Source organism: Muntiacus reevesi, chromosome 1 (assembly GCF_963930625.1).
Source record: "Muntiacus reevesi chromosome 1, mMunRee1.1, whole genome shotgun sequence".
Taxonomy (NCBI): Eukaryota; Metazoa; Chordata; class Mammalia; order Artiodactyla; family Cervidae; genus Muntiacus; species Muntiacus reevesi.
In genome coordinates this window covers 36737164-36755591 of record NC_089249.1, presented here as the reverse complement: position 1 = coordinate 36755591, position 18428 = coordinate 36737164, and the positions used below count along the sequence as shown (strand labels likewise).

Below are 18428 nucleotides of genomic sequence, written 5' to 3'. Positions count from 1 at the left end.
AGTACTGAAAAGTGTTAACACTTCCCTATTATTCATAGATACAAAAACACCCTTTAATATCTTTATATTTAGCAGCAGTATCTGAAAACACCACAAGAGGGTGACATTACTCTTTAAAAATAAATCTTTGGGTCCAATAGTATAAACATTCTTCAGTTTCCTAAAGCAAAAACTGAAATGTTCTTCTTGCTTTTGTTTTTCTTTTCTTTTTTTTTTTTTTTAGTGTTTTAAAAGCAAATGTGAGATTCCAAGAATATATAACTGTGGAAATCACATAAAAGAGTGATTTTCCAAGTTAATATGTTAACAATCTACGACATATTTTAAAATAGCAGTGTGAATAAATGAATCAACTAGAGCTTTGGCAAATATTGATGTCTCACTATTAAAATTCCTGACCCAAAATTATTGTGGCTCATCTGCTATGTTTACACACAATATTTTTTTGTGTGTAACTTCACCATTTGGACTTCCCTTGGCTGTCCTTGATAACAATTTGCAGAATGATTTTATATATCAGAATAACTTAGAATATCTTGATATCAAAAGAGACTGCATTGATGATTCTAACTATATTAAAGAGATGACTTGTTACAGGATTACATTTATAACTGTCAAATGCTAAGAATTTAAGCTAGTAAAACATTCTAAAGTAATCATGTATGTCTTTCGAATTTATCAGATTTTTTTATTTTCCCTGGTTATCAGATGTCTTGCTGTTAACTAAATTCTAACACTCCGCACAATTTCCTCTGAATCATGGGCGAATCTGTTTCCAGTGTGTTCTTAGATGAAGATCTGACAGTAAGAGATTCTCACTTGAGATCTGAAAAGCAGAAGAAAAGGAAAATCCTTTATTTTCTGATGGCAGTTGCAAGCAGGAATGTAAGTTATCAGTAGAGGAGAGGTTTGCAGAGACTTCCAAAATGATATCCTGTATAAACCATCTGTCTCAGAGTTACAAGCACGTGGAATGGGGAGTTTTCCTGATGTCATTCAAGTTGATAATATCTAAGTGATCTTTTGCAAATACCCATTTGAATTGTAGGCAGCTGAGATCATTGACTGCAATGTAATTTTTGTAACCTCTAGTGGCATTTTTTCAGATCTTCACTTCCCAGTCCATGTCAATGGATGTATAAACTTCCAGTTCCTTGTATTAAAACTAGTATATCTCTTGGAATACATAGAGCGGCCACTGCTTTCCTGATTTGACCAAAACTGAGGTGCTCAGAGGGCTTCTAAGGTGGCGCTAGGGGTAAAGAACCCAGCTGCCAATGCAGGAGAGGTAAAAGATGCGGTTTCACTCCCTGGATCAGGAAGATGCCCTGGAGGAGGGCATGGCAACCTACTCCAGTATGTTGGCCTGTAAAATCCCATGGACCCAGAAGCCTGGTGGGCTACAATCCAAGGGGTCGCAAAGAATCGGATACATCTGAAGCAACATAGCACACAGGCTACACATGCGTGATACGTATATTAGAGAATTTTTGAATGCATCTTTTTGGATATCAGACGGAGTTGTATATTTTGGCACTGCAAGGATTTCTCTAATAAATTGCATTTTCCAGTTATATGGTGATGGAATATGAAAATAGAGTTGAAATTTTTTCTGATATCCAGAAACTGCTATGAATGAAAATAAACATCTTTAGTGAATTCCTTGGTGGTTCAGTGGTTAGGACTCAGTACTTTCACTACTGTGGCCTGGGTTCAATCCCTGGTTGGGGAACTCAAATCCCACAAGGCCCACTGTGTGGCAGAAAAGAAAGAAATCATCTTTAGAGTCTATATACAAAGGCATATTTTTTCAAAATATTGATAATATTATTTTTGTCTGATCCTTATATGTCTCTTTTATAAATTTCTTTTTCCTGCCTTATTTTATCAGCCAGCCCAATGGAAGAGAAGTGATGGCTCCTTTATTCATTCACCATGTTAGAGAGAAAGTTATCAACTATCACCACCGGCTGTGAGATGGGCAATAGGTTTTCACACATGCACACTTTATATTAGGGAAGTTTCTCTCTGCTTTTACTTTACTAGGAAGTTTTACCATCCATAGATATTGCATTTTTTCCAAATGTTTTTATGTATCTGTTCAAACAATCAAATAAGTTTCCCTTTATTCTACTAATGTGGTGAATCAAAGAATGTGTTTGATCAAAGAATGTCAAAAAAATCTTTGAATTCTTAATAAAAGCTCAACTTTCTCATGACATATGCTTTTTATACACAGCTTGATCAAGTGTTTTAATATTTTTTCTCAGATATTTGCATTTATATTCTTAAGTAAAATTGACATATAATGTTCCTTTCTTGAAAAGTCCTTGTTAGGTTTTTGTAACAAATCTTGCTTGGTACCAAATGCTACCTTCAGTTGTGAGCTAAAAAAATTTTTTTGTTTTGCTCTATAGGAATATTTTTCCCTAAGTGTTCAGTGGAATTCACTGAAAAAAACTGGAATTTATAACATTTGAAAACCTTAAATGATGGTTTCATTTTCTTAAGAGTTTTTAACTGACTAAAAATTTCTCACCTCTTCTCAGTTTTGGTAAATTTTGTATTTAAAGGGATTTGTAAATTTCACTGAGATTTTCAAATATATCAGGTTATACTTGGTCATAAAGTTCTCTTAATACTTTTTGACATCTGAACTACCAATAGTGATGTTTCCTTTTACATTCTTAATTAACCTTTTTTTTCTCAGTTTTTTATCACTTTAAGTTGAGGCTTACTTTTAAAAAAGCTTTCCTTTGTACCAAAGAAAGGTTTTCCTTTGTCTTATTTGATTTTCATTTATGCAAATTATCTATTTCATTAATTTAATTCATTAATAATTTCATTAATTTACTCAATTTCACTAATTTATCTTCTCACCTTTATTATTTTCCTCCTTAAACTTTTTTGGATTATATGTTGCTGTTTATTTTTCAACTTCCATAGTTGGATTCACATGAAGTTGAAAAATTGTTACCCTGTTTCTTTAACTTATATGCAGAGTGCATCATGAGAAATGCTGGGCTGGAAGAAGCACAAGTTGGAATCAAGATTGCCGGGAGAAATATCAGTAACCCCAGATATGCAGATGACACTACCCTTATGGTAGAAAGTGAAGAGGAAATAAAGAGCCTCTTGATGAAAGTGAAAGAGAAGAGTGAAAAAATTGGCTTAAAGCTCAACAATCAGAAAACTAAGATCATGGCATCTGGTCCCATCACCTCATGGGAAATAGATGGGGAAACAGTGGAAACAATGGCTGACTTTATTTTTCTGGGCTCCAAAATCACTGCAAATGGTGATTGCAGCCACGAAATTAAAAGACACTTACTCCTTGGAAGGAAAGTTATGCAACCTAGACAGCATATTAAAAAGCAGAGACATTACTGTGTCAACAAAGGTCCTCTAGTCAAGGCTATGGTTTTTCCAGTGGTCACGTATGGGTGTGAGAGTTGGACTGTGAAGAAAGCTGAGTGCTGAAGAATTGATGCTTTTGAACTGTGGTGTGGAGAAGACTTTTGAGAGTCCCTTGGACTTCAAGGAGATCCAACCAGTCCATCCTTAAGGAGCTCAGTCCTGGGTGTTCATTGGAAGGACTGATGCTAAAGCTGAAACTCCAATATTTTGGCCACCTCATGCGAAGAGTTGACACATTGGGAAAGACCCTGATCTGGGAGGGATTGGGGGCAGGAGGAGAAGGGGACGACAGAGGATGAGATGGCTTGATGGCATCACTGACTCAATGGACATGAGTTTGAGTAAACTCCGGGAGTTGGTGATGGACAGGGAGGCCTGGGTGCTGTGATTCATGGGGTTGCAAAGAGTCGGACACGACTGAGTGACTGAACTGAACTGAACTGATACATATATATATTAGCCAGGGCTTCCCTGATGGCTCAGATGGTAAAGAATCTGCCTGCAATTTGGAAGACCCAGGTTCAATCCCTGGTTTGGAAAGATCCCCTGGAGAAGGGAATGGCTACCCACTCTAGTATTTTTGCCAGGCGAATTCCATGGACAGAGAGGCCTGGCAGGTTGTATTTCTTTCTTTCTTTTTTTTTTTTCTTCAGGCTGTAATTCTTAAGGTCATAAAGAGTCACATATTTCTAGAAGAAAGAAGTCAGAGAAAATAAGAGCTATTAAAGACAAAAAATTATGGATTGTGTAATAATGCTAAAGAGGTCAAGTGAAAATATAGGAACTATCTATTGGATCTGATACTGAAAGTCAAACTGCTGTGCACTCAGACACATTTTAATGAGATAACTGGTAACTCTACCACTGTATTTTTCTGTAGTCTTAAATTCACTCTCATTCTAGTAATTTAGCTTTGGCCATTAAATGGAAAATTGTCCAAGGTTATCAGTGATGTCATTCTAGGAAAATCCCTTGTCTTGTGATCTTGCTATCATCATATTTTTACCTTATTTGCACTAAGTTGTTTGGCATAGAATTTGTGATATAGAAAAGAAAAGAGAAATAATTTTCAAGGTAAATTGGAAATATGCCCAATAAAGTATTTCTAAACATGCTCAGATTCTTTAAACTTTGACTTTTATGAATTAGCAAGATATTCATTATTTTCTGTATTTTTTACATAAAAATGCATATTGGAATCTATATTAACAAAAATGTCAAAACATATTAGAGCTTGTTGTTGTTTAGTTGCTAACTTGTATCTGACCCTTTGAGACCCCCTAGACTGTAGCCTTCTAGGCTCCTCTGTCCAGGGGATTCTCCAGGCAAGAATACTGGAATGGGTTGCCATGCCCTCCTGCAGGGGATCTTCCCAACCCAGGGATTGACAGGCATCTCCTGTATCTCCTGCATTGGCAGGCAGATTCTTTATCACCGTGCCACCTGGGAAGCCCCATATTAGTGCCTAGAGAGCAATAATATTCATATTAAGAATTAAAATCTGAAGAATATTTAATAACATGGAGATTTCATGATAACCTATTAAATGAAATAGCAAGTCAAAGAATCAAGGTATTTGAAGCTACCAATGAGAATGATAGCCCAAAATATTAGCAATTGAAAGTTGGATTCACTCCAGATGAAATAAAAGTAACTGACATTTTTGAGAAGATTTTTTTTAAATGTTCAGTCTTTAGAAAGCTAACAAAAGTAATTGCATCACCAGAGTATTTTCTCCAAAACTGAAAAAGCATAAGCTATACAAATACATGCGTCAAGAAGTGAATAAATTGAAAATCTGAGACGTCAAAATATGATCTCTAGAAAAAAAACCTCCAACAGGAGAGACTTGAACACAGTCAAAGAGTACTGATGAACTGGAAGATAATGGGGGAATCAACTCAGAATGCAGTATTGAGAGACACAAAATTTAGAAATATAAAAGAGCACTAAGAGAAATGAAGCATAGCTTGAGACTCCACCTACAATTAGAATCCAAGAATCCCAGATGAATAGCAGAAAAGTCACCCAAAGAAGCAGTAAATACACGTGAATCCTACACAAAAATTTGCAGGCTGAGCTCCAAAAAGGATAAATAAGTTCTCACCTAGTCAGTTTGACCCCTTCCGCGAAGGCTCAGCGGTAAAGAATCTGCCTGCAATGCAGCAGTCACAGAAGACATGGATTCGATTCCTGGGTTGGGAAAATCCCTTGGAGGAGGAAATGGCAACCCACTTCAGTATTCTTGCCTGAAGAATCTCACAGACATTGGAGCCTGGCGGGCTACAGTCCAGAGGGTTGCAGAGTTAGACATGACTGAGTACACACACACACACGTCAGATTACACTGAAACTACAACTTATCAAGAATTAAAGAGAAACGATCATAAATGCAAATGGAAAGTCAGATCACAAACAAAAAAAAAGAAAAACAGAGAACAGATTCACAATATACTTACTATCAGCAATCATAAATATCAGAAAACAGTGGTATGACGTAGCTAAGGAAAATAACTTTCAACTGAAATTTCTGTTTCTAGCTGCCTTATTATTTAAGAATATCAATAAAATAAAGATACTTTCAGACATCAAAAGCACAAGAGTTCATAGTCCATCGACACATTAAAATGTATATTTAAACTCTTTTGGATCAGAGCTTTCCAGCTGAAATATCATGTGACATACATAGATAGTTCTAAATTTTCTATTGGCACATTTTTAAAAAGTAAAATGATACCAGTAAAATTAATTTTAACAATATTTTATTTAACCCGATATATACAAAATGTTACCATTTCAATGTATGTAAGCAGTATAAAAGCACTTTATATTTTTTAATAGTAACTGAAATTATTTTATGCTTATAGCATATCTCTTATGAGACAGCCACATATCAAGTGCTCAATAACCAGTGTGAGTCCTACTGTATTGGATAGCATAGGTTTACATGGTGAATTTACCACGTAGAGTCCACTTTCACCTGGAATTGCTGAGTTATGTTACAGATCCACAATGTATTTTGTATGAGAGAGAAATGAATCTTTGTTAACACAGAAAATTATGGCATTCTTCATATTGCATCATAGTTTACAAATCACAAAAATACAAAGATAGCAATAATCATGGCTTCCTAGGCAAGTTAAAAAATAGACCTTTGAAATATACAAAGGAAAGGCTGATATAATCTCAAGAATAATTCATGAAACATGAATCAAAGAGGCTTTTATGCATGTCTGTGAAAAAGTTATTGACATTAGCTTAAAACTTAATAAGGTTATAGAAACTGAATTCACAGTTATTCTAATGTACATGTATAAATGGAACCTGTATCTCACAATAGACATTATTTTTTGAGTATACTTTGAGCATTTTCTATATAATTTTGAAGGAATTATCAATAAAACAAAAAAATTCAATATTATATAGATACACTCAACATAATGTAATATATTATAATAAAAGACTAAAAAAAATCTCAAAGGAGATCAAAGTTTGATGGGTTTCGAAACTATATACAGATAGCACTAAGTTACTAAGTCGTGTCTGACTCTTGTGATCCCATGAACTGTAGCCTGCCAGGTTCCTCATTCCATGGGATTCTACAGAATACTGGAGTGAATTGCTATTTCCTTCTCCAGGGGAACTTCCTGACCCAGGAACTGAACTCAGGTCTTCCGCACTGCAAGCAGATACTTTACCAACTGAGCTACATGGGAAGCCTCATTCACTCAGTCGTGTCCGACTCTTTGCAACCCCGTGGACTATACAGTCCATGGAATTCTCCAGGCCACAATACTGGAGTGCCTTTCCCTTCTCCAGGAGATCTTCCCAACCCAGGGACTGAACCCAGGTCTCCTGCATTGCAGGCAGATTCTTTACCAGTTGAGCCACAAGGGAAGTCCATATATATTCATGATATATAAAATAGCATGCATATATATATAAATTCCTCAATGACTCATAAAGAAAAATGATAACAGTTTTCAATATCTTCAGAATCGTGGACAATAAAAATAATGCATAACAATTAACCTCAGTTCAGTTCAGTTCAATCACTCAATTGGGTCTGATTCTTTGCGACCCCATGGATTGCAGCACACAAGGCCTCCCTGTCCATCACCAACTCCCAGAGTTAACTCAAACTCATGTCCATTGAGTCGGTGATGCCATCCAACCATCTCATCCTCTGTCATCCCCTTTTCCTTCCACCTTCAATCTTTCCCAGCATCAGGGTCTTTTCAAATGAGTCAGCTCTTCTCATCAGGTGACCAAAGTATTGGAGCAGCATCAGTCCTTCCAATGAACACCCAGGACTGATCTCCTTTAAGATGGACTGGTTGGATCTCCTTACAGTCCAAAGGACTCTCAAGAGTCTTCTCCAACACCACAGTTCAAAAGCATCAATTCTTTGCAGTCAGCTTTCTTTATAGTACAACTCTCACATCCATACATGACTACTAGAAAAATCATAGCCTTGACTAGGCAGACCTTTGTTGGCAAAGTAATGTCTCTGCTTTTTAATATGCTATCTAGGTCGGTCATAACTTTCCTTCCAAGGAGTAAGCGTCTTTTAATTTCATGGCTGCAGTCACCATCAGCAGTGATTTTGGAGCCCCAAAAAATAAAGTCTGCCACTGTTTCCACTGTTCCCCTATGTATTTGCCATGAAGTGATGGGACCAGATGCCAAGATGCAGCTAAATAGTTTTTAGTGGAAATTTTATGATCTTAAATGCATTCATCAATTTAACAAGAAATTTTAAAAGAAATTGTTAAGCAGTCAATTCAAGAGGCTTAGAAAAAGGAGGCAGCTTCATCTTAAAAAAGTATGATTATTTTAATATCTGTTTGTAAGGGGGTGGTACAAAGGTAGAGTATGAAATTTGAAACCTATACTTTTCAGAAGATAAATTGGTCCTAAACTCAAAATAGCTTATCAATATATCATAGATTATTTCCCTACTGATAGATGGGAAAATAGGCTAGTCTATGGAAATGCTAGCACTTCATGAAGTTTTTGCTCTGTAATGGTCTATAAACAATTTGTGTGTGTGTGTGTGTGTGTGTGTGTGTGTGTGTGTGTGCATATGTGCACACTCAGTCGTATCTGACTCTTTGCAACCCCAGGGATTATAGCCTGCCAGGCTCCTCTGTCTGCACACCAGGCTCCACTGTCCATTAAATTATCCAAGCAAGAGTACTGGAGTGAGTTTCCATTTCCTACTACAGGGGATCTTCCTGACCCAGGGACTGAACTTTTGTCTCCTGTCTCCTGCATTGTAGGTGGATTCTCTACACACTAAGCTATTACACAATAACTTAAGAAATTAACATTTCCACAGTAATCATGTATTGTGCAATCCTCATGGTATGCTATGAAGTAATTTCACAACATGAAGTTCAAGTTATTTTGATGGATGGACTAAATACTTAAGGCACAACATGATGAAATTACAAGCTCCTTGCTTTAGTTATCAGTGTTTACCAAGATAACATGTTGATTTATTAATTTAAACCAGGCAGAAAGATATAGTGAGGGGATATTGGAAAAAAGAAATCTCAGGATTTCGGGCTATCAGATACTTATGAATAAACCAAGATATCCTCAAGTACATAATAAAGAGAAAAAAGGATAGCTATCTAAATATGGAAAGGGACTTGCTGTTCACCATGAAGACAAAGATGTATAATGTCTTTTAATCAATATATGAATTGCTATAAATGTCATGGGGTTTTTTTAAATTCAATTCAACAAATATTTATTTGAAAAAACTATTATTTACTAGTGATTGTGAAAGATACTGCAGACACGCAGATAAAGAGTTAGACTAAGGGCAGCAAAAAAGCTCCTTGCTAAGCAAATGAAACAGGAAAATTAGCTAATAACATCTGAAAACATAGAGGTACTGCACAAGTGAAATATGTACATATAGTTACTGTAGAATAAAAGTAGATTCACTTTACCTAGGAGACAGGAAGCCTTCTCAGATGAGAGAACAGCTGATCTGAGTTCTGAGGACAGAGGGAGGAGCCTGTGTATTTGCAGGGGACAGAATACATCTGGGTGATTGGGTGTGGACAGAGAAGTGTCCCATCCCATAGCTCATGCCCATTCAGGACTCTGTACTACACTTTGACCCTGATCCTTGGTCAGAACACAACTTATCTGAGCTTTGGTCACTTACATTACCTGTCAAGAAAGGACTGTAGTACTTACTTTTAGAACTGCCATGAAATTTAGAAATATGTATTTAAAAGCAGATGGTAAAATATTGACAGTTCAGTTCAGTTCAGTTGCTCAGTCGTGTGCGACTCTTTGAGACCCCATGGACTGCAGCACACCAGATCTCCCTGTTCATCACCAACTCTCTGAGTTTACTCAAACTCATGTCCATTGAGTCGGTGATACCATCCAACCATCTCATCCTCTGCCATCCCCTTCTCCTCCCACCTTCAATCTTTCCTAGTGACAAGATCTTTTTAAATGAATCAGTTCTTCGCATCAGGTGGAAAAAGTATTGGAGTTTAAGCTTCAGCATCAGTCCTTCCAATGAACAGGGAGGACTGATTTCCTTTAGGATAGATTGGTTGGATCTTCTTACAGTCCAAGGGACTCTCAAGAGTCTTCTCCAACACCACAATTCAAAGTCATCAATTCTTCTGTGCTCAGCTTTCTTTATAGTCCAATTCTCACATCCATACATGACTACTGGAAAAACAACAGCTTTGACTAGACAGACCTTTGTTGGCAAAGTAATGTCTCTGCTTTTCAATATGTTGTCTATGTTGGTCATAACTTTTCTTCCAAGGAGTAAGCATCTTTTAATTTCATGGCTGCAGTCACCATCTGCAGTGATTTTGGAGTCCAAAAAAATAAAGTCTGTCACTGTTTCCACTGTTTCCCCATCTATTTGCCATGGAGTGATGGGACCAGATGCCATGATTTTAGTTTTCGGAATGTTGAGCTTTAACCCAACTTTTTCACTCTCCTCTTTCATCAAGAGGCTCTTTAGTCCTTCTTCACACATAGTAAAATAATGACAATAGAATCATAAAAATAACCATAACTGAGTTCTTAATTATTAAAGGCTAACATGACTACTTTTAATACATAACCATATTTAATGTCAAAGACAACCTTGTGATACATACTACTATTCTCATTATAGAGGTAAATATTGAAGCTTAGGAAAATTAAGCAGTTTCTAAAATATTATATAATATTAAACTTGAACATCACCACCTCCACCAAAATCCCATTAGGGATGAGACATTTCCATCTTACTGGTCATTTTATTCAGCATCTAGTACAGTCCTTTGTTCATAGCAGGAATTCAACAAACATTCTTTAAATAAATGAACAAGTGCTTGGGAAGTCCCAGGCATGATAAATTTCAAAAGCTATACTCAAATTACAAAGGTAAGTAAACACTAACATTCAGAAGTTATTATTATTGTAACATTTAATGTTTGCTAACTGGAAATTTAAAATACTTTCTAAATCATCTAATAGAAAGATGTTTTACTGGCAAAAACAGACAAGAGAAAGAGAAAAGTGAAGAGAAATAGAAATCAGGTAATAGAAATGGTGCTATAACTTAAATCTGGTCATAGCAGAGGTAGTAGTTAAAAGCAGCATGGTTCATCAGCTGTCAAGGCTCTCAAAAATAGAGATTAAAGAAAAGATGATGCATCACTGAGTAATCAGAAGTTAGAAATAGTCACATACAGAAGTAAGGCAAAAAGCCTCTGGGAGAATCAATATTCCACCATAAAGACAAATCAATAATAGAAGACTTCTGTAATATGTGATATGTGGAGTGGGGAGAAGGATGATGAGGTTATAGACACAAGTTACTCTGGTTTGGGGGGAGATATGTTTGAAATAAAACATATATCAGGATTTTTTTCCAATGAAGTAGACTACAGTGCCTCCTCTGTACTGATTTATTCCTCCATATCTAAAGCTCTGATTATAAAAATGTCTATAATAGTATGTCTGCACTATTGAGAAACTGTGTGTGCTTTTTTTTTACTTTGAATTTTTGAGGCATATATTAAGTTAAATTATTTTATGTGGAATGGGTTAAGAAGTCTGAGGCACATATATATATTAGAAAGATTTATAGTAAAAATTAAAGTTAAAATATTCATGCTCAGAAATTTCAATTAGCATTTAAAAGAGTGCTTATCTTGGGACTTCCCTGGCAGTCCAGTGGTTAAGACTGTGCGGGGGGACTGAGTTCAATCTCTGGTCTGGGAACTAAGATTCCACATGCTGCATGGTGTGGCCAAAAACTTAAATAAATAAAAAGCCACCAATTTCCTAAAAAAAATAAAAAAAATAAAAGAGTGGACTTGTATTTATAAAACTCAAAATCTCAATTCACTAGGCTATTTTGGGGGAACCTACACTTAATAGCATTGAATATCCTGTATTCCCAGAGTGACCCAGAGAAGACAGAGTTACTGTGTCTGAAAAAATTTGAAGACTTTTCTTGAACTTTCAGTGCTCACCAACACCATGGAAGCATTGGGTAGGACTATTAAGTCCAGCCAAGTAGAGTAAACTTAAGACACAGGATCATGCAAATCAAACTCATTTGACGTTAGGAGTCCTCTTCCAGTTCAGTCTCCAGTTCCTTTTTCTATTACAACCTACATCCTCTAATAAATAGGGATATTTCACTAGAGATTATATAAAAGGGATTATATAATAGGGATTCCCTGGTGGCTCAGATGGTAAAGAGCCTGCCTGTAATGCAGGAGACCCAGGTTTGATCCCTGAGTCAGGAAAATTCCCTGGAAACGGCAACCCAGTCCAGTATTCTTGCCTGGAAAATCCCATGGACGGAGGAGCCTGGCTGACTACAGTTCATGGGTCACAAAGAGTAGGACACGACTGAGTGGCTTCACTTTCACTTTTCACTTTATATAAAAGGGCTGTTTTGGCCTTCCCCTCATTGATTATATGGAGATCTCATACAGTGATCTTTTAGATATTAATATTTTCTGAACAACTTGTAGATTAAGCAATTGTAAATGTTTGAGAGTTATTAATGCACTCTCATACAAGACTGCTGCTGCTGCTAAGTCGCTTCAGTCGTGTCTGACTCTGTGCGACCCCATAGACGGCAGCCCACCAGGCTCCCCCGTCTCTGGGATTCTCCAGGCAAGAACTCTGGAGTGGGTTGCCATTTCCTTCTCCAATGCATGAAAGTGAAAAGTGAAAGTGAAGTCGCTCAGTCGTGTCCGACTCTTTGTGACCCCATGGACTGTAGCCCACCAGGCTCCTCTGCCCATGGGATTCTCCAGGCAAGAGTACTGGAGTGGGGTGCCATTGCCTTCTCCAACATACAAGACTAGGGGAATATAAACCAATAGATAAGCCAACCTGCCTAACCCCCGTGGTGAAAAAACTCGTGCCAAATCCAAACTCAAATTCAAATATGTTACCATTTCAAAATTATTCTGGTGTGACTTGCTAGCTGATTTGATGTCCTAATATTTCATTGAAAACTTTTACCTCTATGCTCATGAGGAATATTAGCCTGTCACTCTAGTTCTCTTTCCTGGCAGCGTTCTTATCTGGTTTGAGTATAAGGCTGGCCTCATAAAACAAGTTAGAAAGAGTTCTGTCCTTTCCAGTTTACACAAATGTTTTAAAAAACCCATCAGTGAAGTTATAAATGAACAGAATTTTCTTTGTTCAAAGTTTGAACTACAAATTCAATATCTTTAATCAGTGACCACTATTTGGTTCATTTCTCCAGATTTTTACTTCCTTCCACAGTCAGCCTAGTCTATTTTTTCTTTACTTTTATATTCAGAGGCTTCAGACAGTTACTTTTTCTGCTGGTGCTGCAACACAGAGTTTTTGCTGTTACCGTAACATACTTTTTAAAGTGAAATAAAAATTAAATGAAAGACTATAGGTACACATTAACCATCATTTTCTGAATTCCTATTATGAATCGAGGCCTTACACAGATTATTTCATTTACTCTACATGAAAAATTGTTTACTTATTTATTAGTTATTATCTCCAATTCGAAGTTGAGGATGTGGGTTCAAAAAAACATCAAATAACTTGACCAAACGCCTTCATTATAGAATAAAAGAAAAAAAAAATAAAGAATTAGAATTTGAGAACAGGTTTCTGACCCACAAGGTCTACCTACAATTTTTTTTTTTTTTACCAATAATCAGAGTCATTGGAAAAATACAATAAATGTTATATTTAGTCTTTTACTTTCATGGTCATCAGAATATAAGCTTAAACCAGCAGATATTCTTGAATTGATAAATTTGAAAATACCTAAAGAGAGTTTTCAAAATACTATTTGAAAATAGTTTTAAAATTCTTATATAGTTTACTAACTAATATTTTCTCTTGAAAATAATTATTAGTACATTCCAAATAAAACCTTAACTATCCATAATAATTATAGGATCATGTTCCTTCAAAGACCCTCATTAACTTCTTTAAAAAACACATGATGGAAACAATATGGCAAAAGTGAAAATTATATAATTTTTAACGAGATAGTCATTAATACTGTGATATTTTATCCATCTGGAAGGCTGATATAAACACCAGATTCTTATAAATTAAAAAAATCACTAATTATCATCAAGTATTCTGAAAACATAATTTTATAAAGGAGTTCTTTATTTTATTCAACAGATTTAATACCTCCAGTAATGTCCAATATTCTTTATACAACTATTTTAGTATTATATCTAATATAACTGTTAGCATTTAAATTACACTCACAACATGACATATTTTCCTATTGAATTATATGACATATAAAAGCTTTAATTTTTTAGTGGATCATCAGTTAGTAATAATTTCTAATACATTACTTATATGTGAATAACAAAAATATCAGTGTCCATATTGAGGAAATCACCAACGACATGTCTCAAATTCTAAACTATGACTTCTGCCCTAAAGAGAAATATCCTTTGTCAACATTTTTTTTCATATATTTGCTTTTAAAGCATGTATCTTCCTAAAGTTTTTTTTTTTTTAAGGAAAACATTCTCATTTCCTCCTGTAATCAGGTTGCCAAAACCATGAAATATATTTCAGGCTCATATTCATAAGGGCAGCACATGAGGAGTTACTTTTAGCATCTGCTTGTTATAAAGTTCAGTATACCCCCCAGACATACCCTTTATAAGTACTGAACCTGAGAAACACTGTTCATACCAAATGGGGCTGCATGAATAATACAGAAGTCATGAATTTAAATTATTACTAGTTTTCAGAGATAAATAAGAACCCTTAAATAAGAACTTAAATAAGAACTCCACTTTATTTCTAGAAACTGAAGTTATTAAGTTGTAAATCAGAAGCACGCCACTGTTCCAGACCTCTCCTGATCCTCAAACCATGCTAAGGTATTTCAGAAATACTACATTATATCTACATTACACCTCCTCTCAAAAGATAGTTAGGCTTACTTGAGCAAGATATGAAAGCCTTTCAATGATTTTGCTTTGCATTTTCTTATTTTTTTATAAAAGGGCAAAACAAAATATGCATCAGGTGCTGAAAGATGTCCCTGACCTAGAATATGGGAGTAGGTAGATTCACAAACTAGCATCAAGTGCTACCATTCAGCACTGCTTCAGGGCAGTATGGTTTTTTAATGAAGTTGCCTAATTTAAACATTTTTTTCTCTACTTCAAAAGTTCCCACTCTGCTTTTTTGCTACCTTGGAACCAGAATAGTACAGGATACTGTGAGCTCTATTTATAAGCAGTCATCAGGATCTGGAAAACATGATTATAAGAATCACTGCTTACATGGTAAACCCTGCCCATAATGTTATCTTCCTTTCTCTTTTCTCTCTGAATGGAACTAATTGCTTAGCAGTTCAGTTCAGTGTGGGAATCTGGAAACTATTGCAGGTTTCTAAAGTCAGAAAAATCTGAGTTTTGATTATGTCTTTGTGACGTGCTAGCAATAAGTCTAAAGCAACCTTTCTTCCCCTTACATTTCTGAGATGCGATTGTGACTGTGAAACATCTTGTACCAGAGAAGTGAGGGCAGGTTTGCAGGAAAGACAATGCAACAAGACACTTGTCAATTCCATCACAACTTTCAGAGCATAGTCAATCAAGGAATGAGCTTTTATTGTGCTTAATCCATAAATACTTAAGGTCTGAGTGTTGTAACAATTAAGATTAGATTTTAATGACTATGCTTACATACTTGTATACATTATGTAGATACATACAATACCAAAGCTAGTATTACACATAATGGGAAAAGACTGTAGCATTCTTATTAGAGTCACACACATACAAAAAAAAAAAAACAAAGCAACCCAGAAATGTACTCCAGAACCACTTTTTATCAGTGTTGTGGAATAATCATCACTGTAATTATGTAAAAGCAGTATTTCAAGGTGGGCTTCCCAGGTGACTCGGTGGTAGAGAATCTGTCTGGCAATGCAGGAGACACAGGTTTGATCCCTGGGCCAGGAGGAGCCCTTGGAGAAAGAAATGGCAACCCACTCAGGTATTCTTGCCTGGGAAATCTCATGGACAGAGGAGCCTGGCAGGCTACAGTTCACGGCATTGCAAAGAGTCAGACACTACTTAGCGACTAAAGCAACAACAATATTTCAAGGTATAAAAAATTAAAGAGACAGATATAACTATAGTTATTTGCCAGTTCTATAATTGCAATATATAACATCCAAAACAATAAATTGGGAATATAAATTTAAAATACACTTTTACTTTAAAAAAGCCAAAGAAAAAGCAATTATTAAAGGTTTGGAAGTACTTAATGTGCAGGGCTTCTAATAATAATTTGACATTTTATACATGGAATTTAATTTAATTTAGTTTTATGTTTTGGTTTTCTTAAGAAACAATACTTTTTAAGCAGAGTTCTTGAAAATTTATATTAAATACTTATTTAAGTCCTGAGTGAGCTAGATTTCATAAAGGAGCCATCAATTCTCAACATTCTTTGTGACAGTCAATATAGTGAAACATTACACTCAATCAATATCGTTCATATTCCTTACAAGTGGGAATTAGAAGAATTTCATGAAATGTTTAGTTGAATTTTCTGGAAATCTAATAAATATACTGTCAATTTCCAAGTAAATATTTTAAATATTCTAGCTGGAGTATTTTATAGGAAGAAAAAATTGATTCATAGAATCACTAGTTTACATTGTACTTTATTACAAAATATTGGGAGACAAGAATTATTATTTTTATGTAGAAATGTAATATAGAACTTAACTGATAGTAACATATTTCTTAAAGTGAAATAACATGTATCAAAATGTTCTCTTACACATTTCTTATAAAGCATTTTATTGAGCTTATTGTGATGATAGCAAGGTAATTAGCTTATGAAAATCTAAGACAGCTATGAGAATTGAGAATATATAATTTAGTTTTTATAATCTCTCGCTTTTACTTCTGCTTAAGAGGGGACTTTAGTCTGTTTCATGAGATTTTATTGCAAATAAAACAGTAAATGTAATTGCTGTGATGGATAGAGCCATAATCATGTTGTTGCTGTTTAGTCGCTCAGTCCTGTCCGACTCTTTGCAACCCCATGGAATGCAGCTTGCCAGGCTTCCCTGTCCTTCACCATCTCCTGGAGTTTGCTCAAACTCAAGTCAATTGACTTGGTGATGCCATCCAACCACCTCATCCTCTGTCATCCCCTTCTCTTCCTGCCCTCAATCTTTCCCAGCATCAGGGTCTTTTCCAATGAGTCGGGTTTTCACAACAGGTGACCAAAATATTGGAGTTTCAGGCTCAGCATCAGACCTTCCAATGAATATTCAGGATTGATTTCTTTAAGACTGACTGGTTTGATCTCTTTGCAGTCCAAGGGACTCTCAAGAGTCTTCTCCAACACCACAGTTCAAAAGCATCAATTCTTTGGACCTCAGCCTTCTTTATGGTCCAACTCTCACATCCTTACATGACAACTGGAAAAACCATGGCTTTGACTTTATGGACTTTATGGTGGTGAAGTAATGTTTCTGCTTTTTAATATGCTGTCTATTGTTTTTAGAAGCTTTTCTTCCAAGGAGCAAGCATCTTTTAGATTCATGGATGCAGTCACCATCTGCAGTGATTTTGGAGGCCAAGGAAAAAATTCTGTCACTATTTCCAGTTTCCCCACCTATTTGCCATGAAGTGATGGGACCGGATGATACAATCTTGGTTTTTTGAACACTGAATTTTAAGCTAGTTTTTTCACTCTCCTTTTTCACCTTCATCAAGAGGTTCTTTAGTTCCTCTTCATTTTTCTGCCATAAGGGTGGTGTCATCTGCATATCTGAGGTTATTGATTCCAGCTTGTGCTTCATCCAGTCTGGCATTTTGCATGATGAACTCTACATATAAGTTCAATAAACAGGGTTACAATATACAGCCTTGACATACTCCTTCCTAATTTGGAACCAGTCTGTTGTTCCATGTCCTGTTCTAACTGTTGCTTCTTGACCTGCATACAGGTTTCTCAGGAGGCAAGTAAGGTGGTCTGATATTCCCATCTCTTTAAGAATTTCCCACAGTTTGTTGTGATCCACACAGTCAAAGGTTTTGGTGTAGTCAATGAAACAGAAGCAGATGTTTTCCTGGGGTTCTCTTGCTTTTTGACGATCCAACAGATGCTGGCAATTTGATCTCTGGTTCCTCTGCCTTTTCTAAATCCAGCTTGAACATCTGGAATTTCTCAGTTTACATAGTATTGAAGCCTAGCTTGGAGAATTTTGAGCATTACTTTCCTAGCATGTGAGATGAGTGCAACTGAGTATTATTATGTAATAATCATAGTACATCTAATTCAGTTCTCAGTAAAAGTTATTTATTTCTATTTACATAGCTAAAATTAATTTAGCTCCACACAAACATAAGACTTTAGAAGATTGGTTATTTATATTTTCAATACTAGAATGACTTATGTGGAGGAATAAGTATGCTTTGGGCTTCCCAGGTGGTAAAGAATCCACCTGC

At 35.7% G+C, this 18428-nt stretch overlaps 1 non-coding gene across 1 annotated transcript; it reads left to right on the top strand.

Moving 5' to 3' along the window:
* Positions 1-1660: 1660 nt before the first annotated feature.
* On the top strand, positions 1661-1732 carry TRNAE-UUC (transfer RNA glutamic acid (anticodon UUC)). Its single transcript has one exon. It is a non-coding gene; the product is annotated as a tRNA-Glu (tRNA).
* The last annotated feature ends 16696 nt before the right edge of the window (positions 1733-18428 follow it).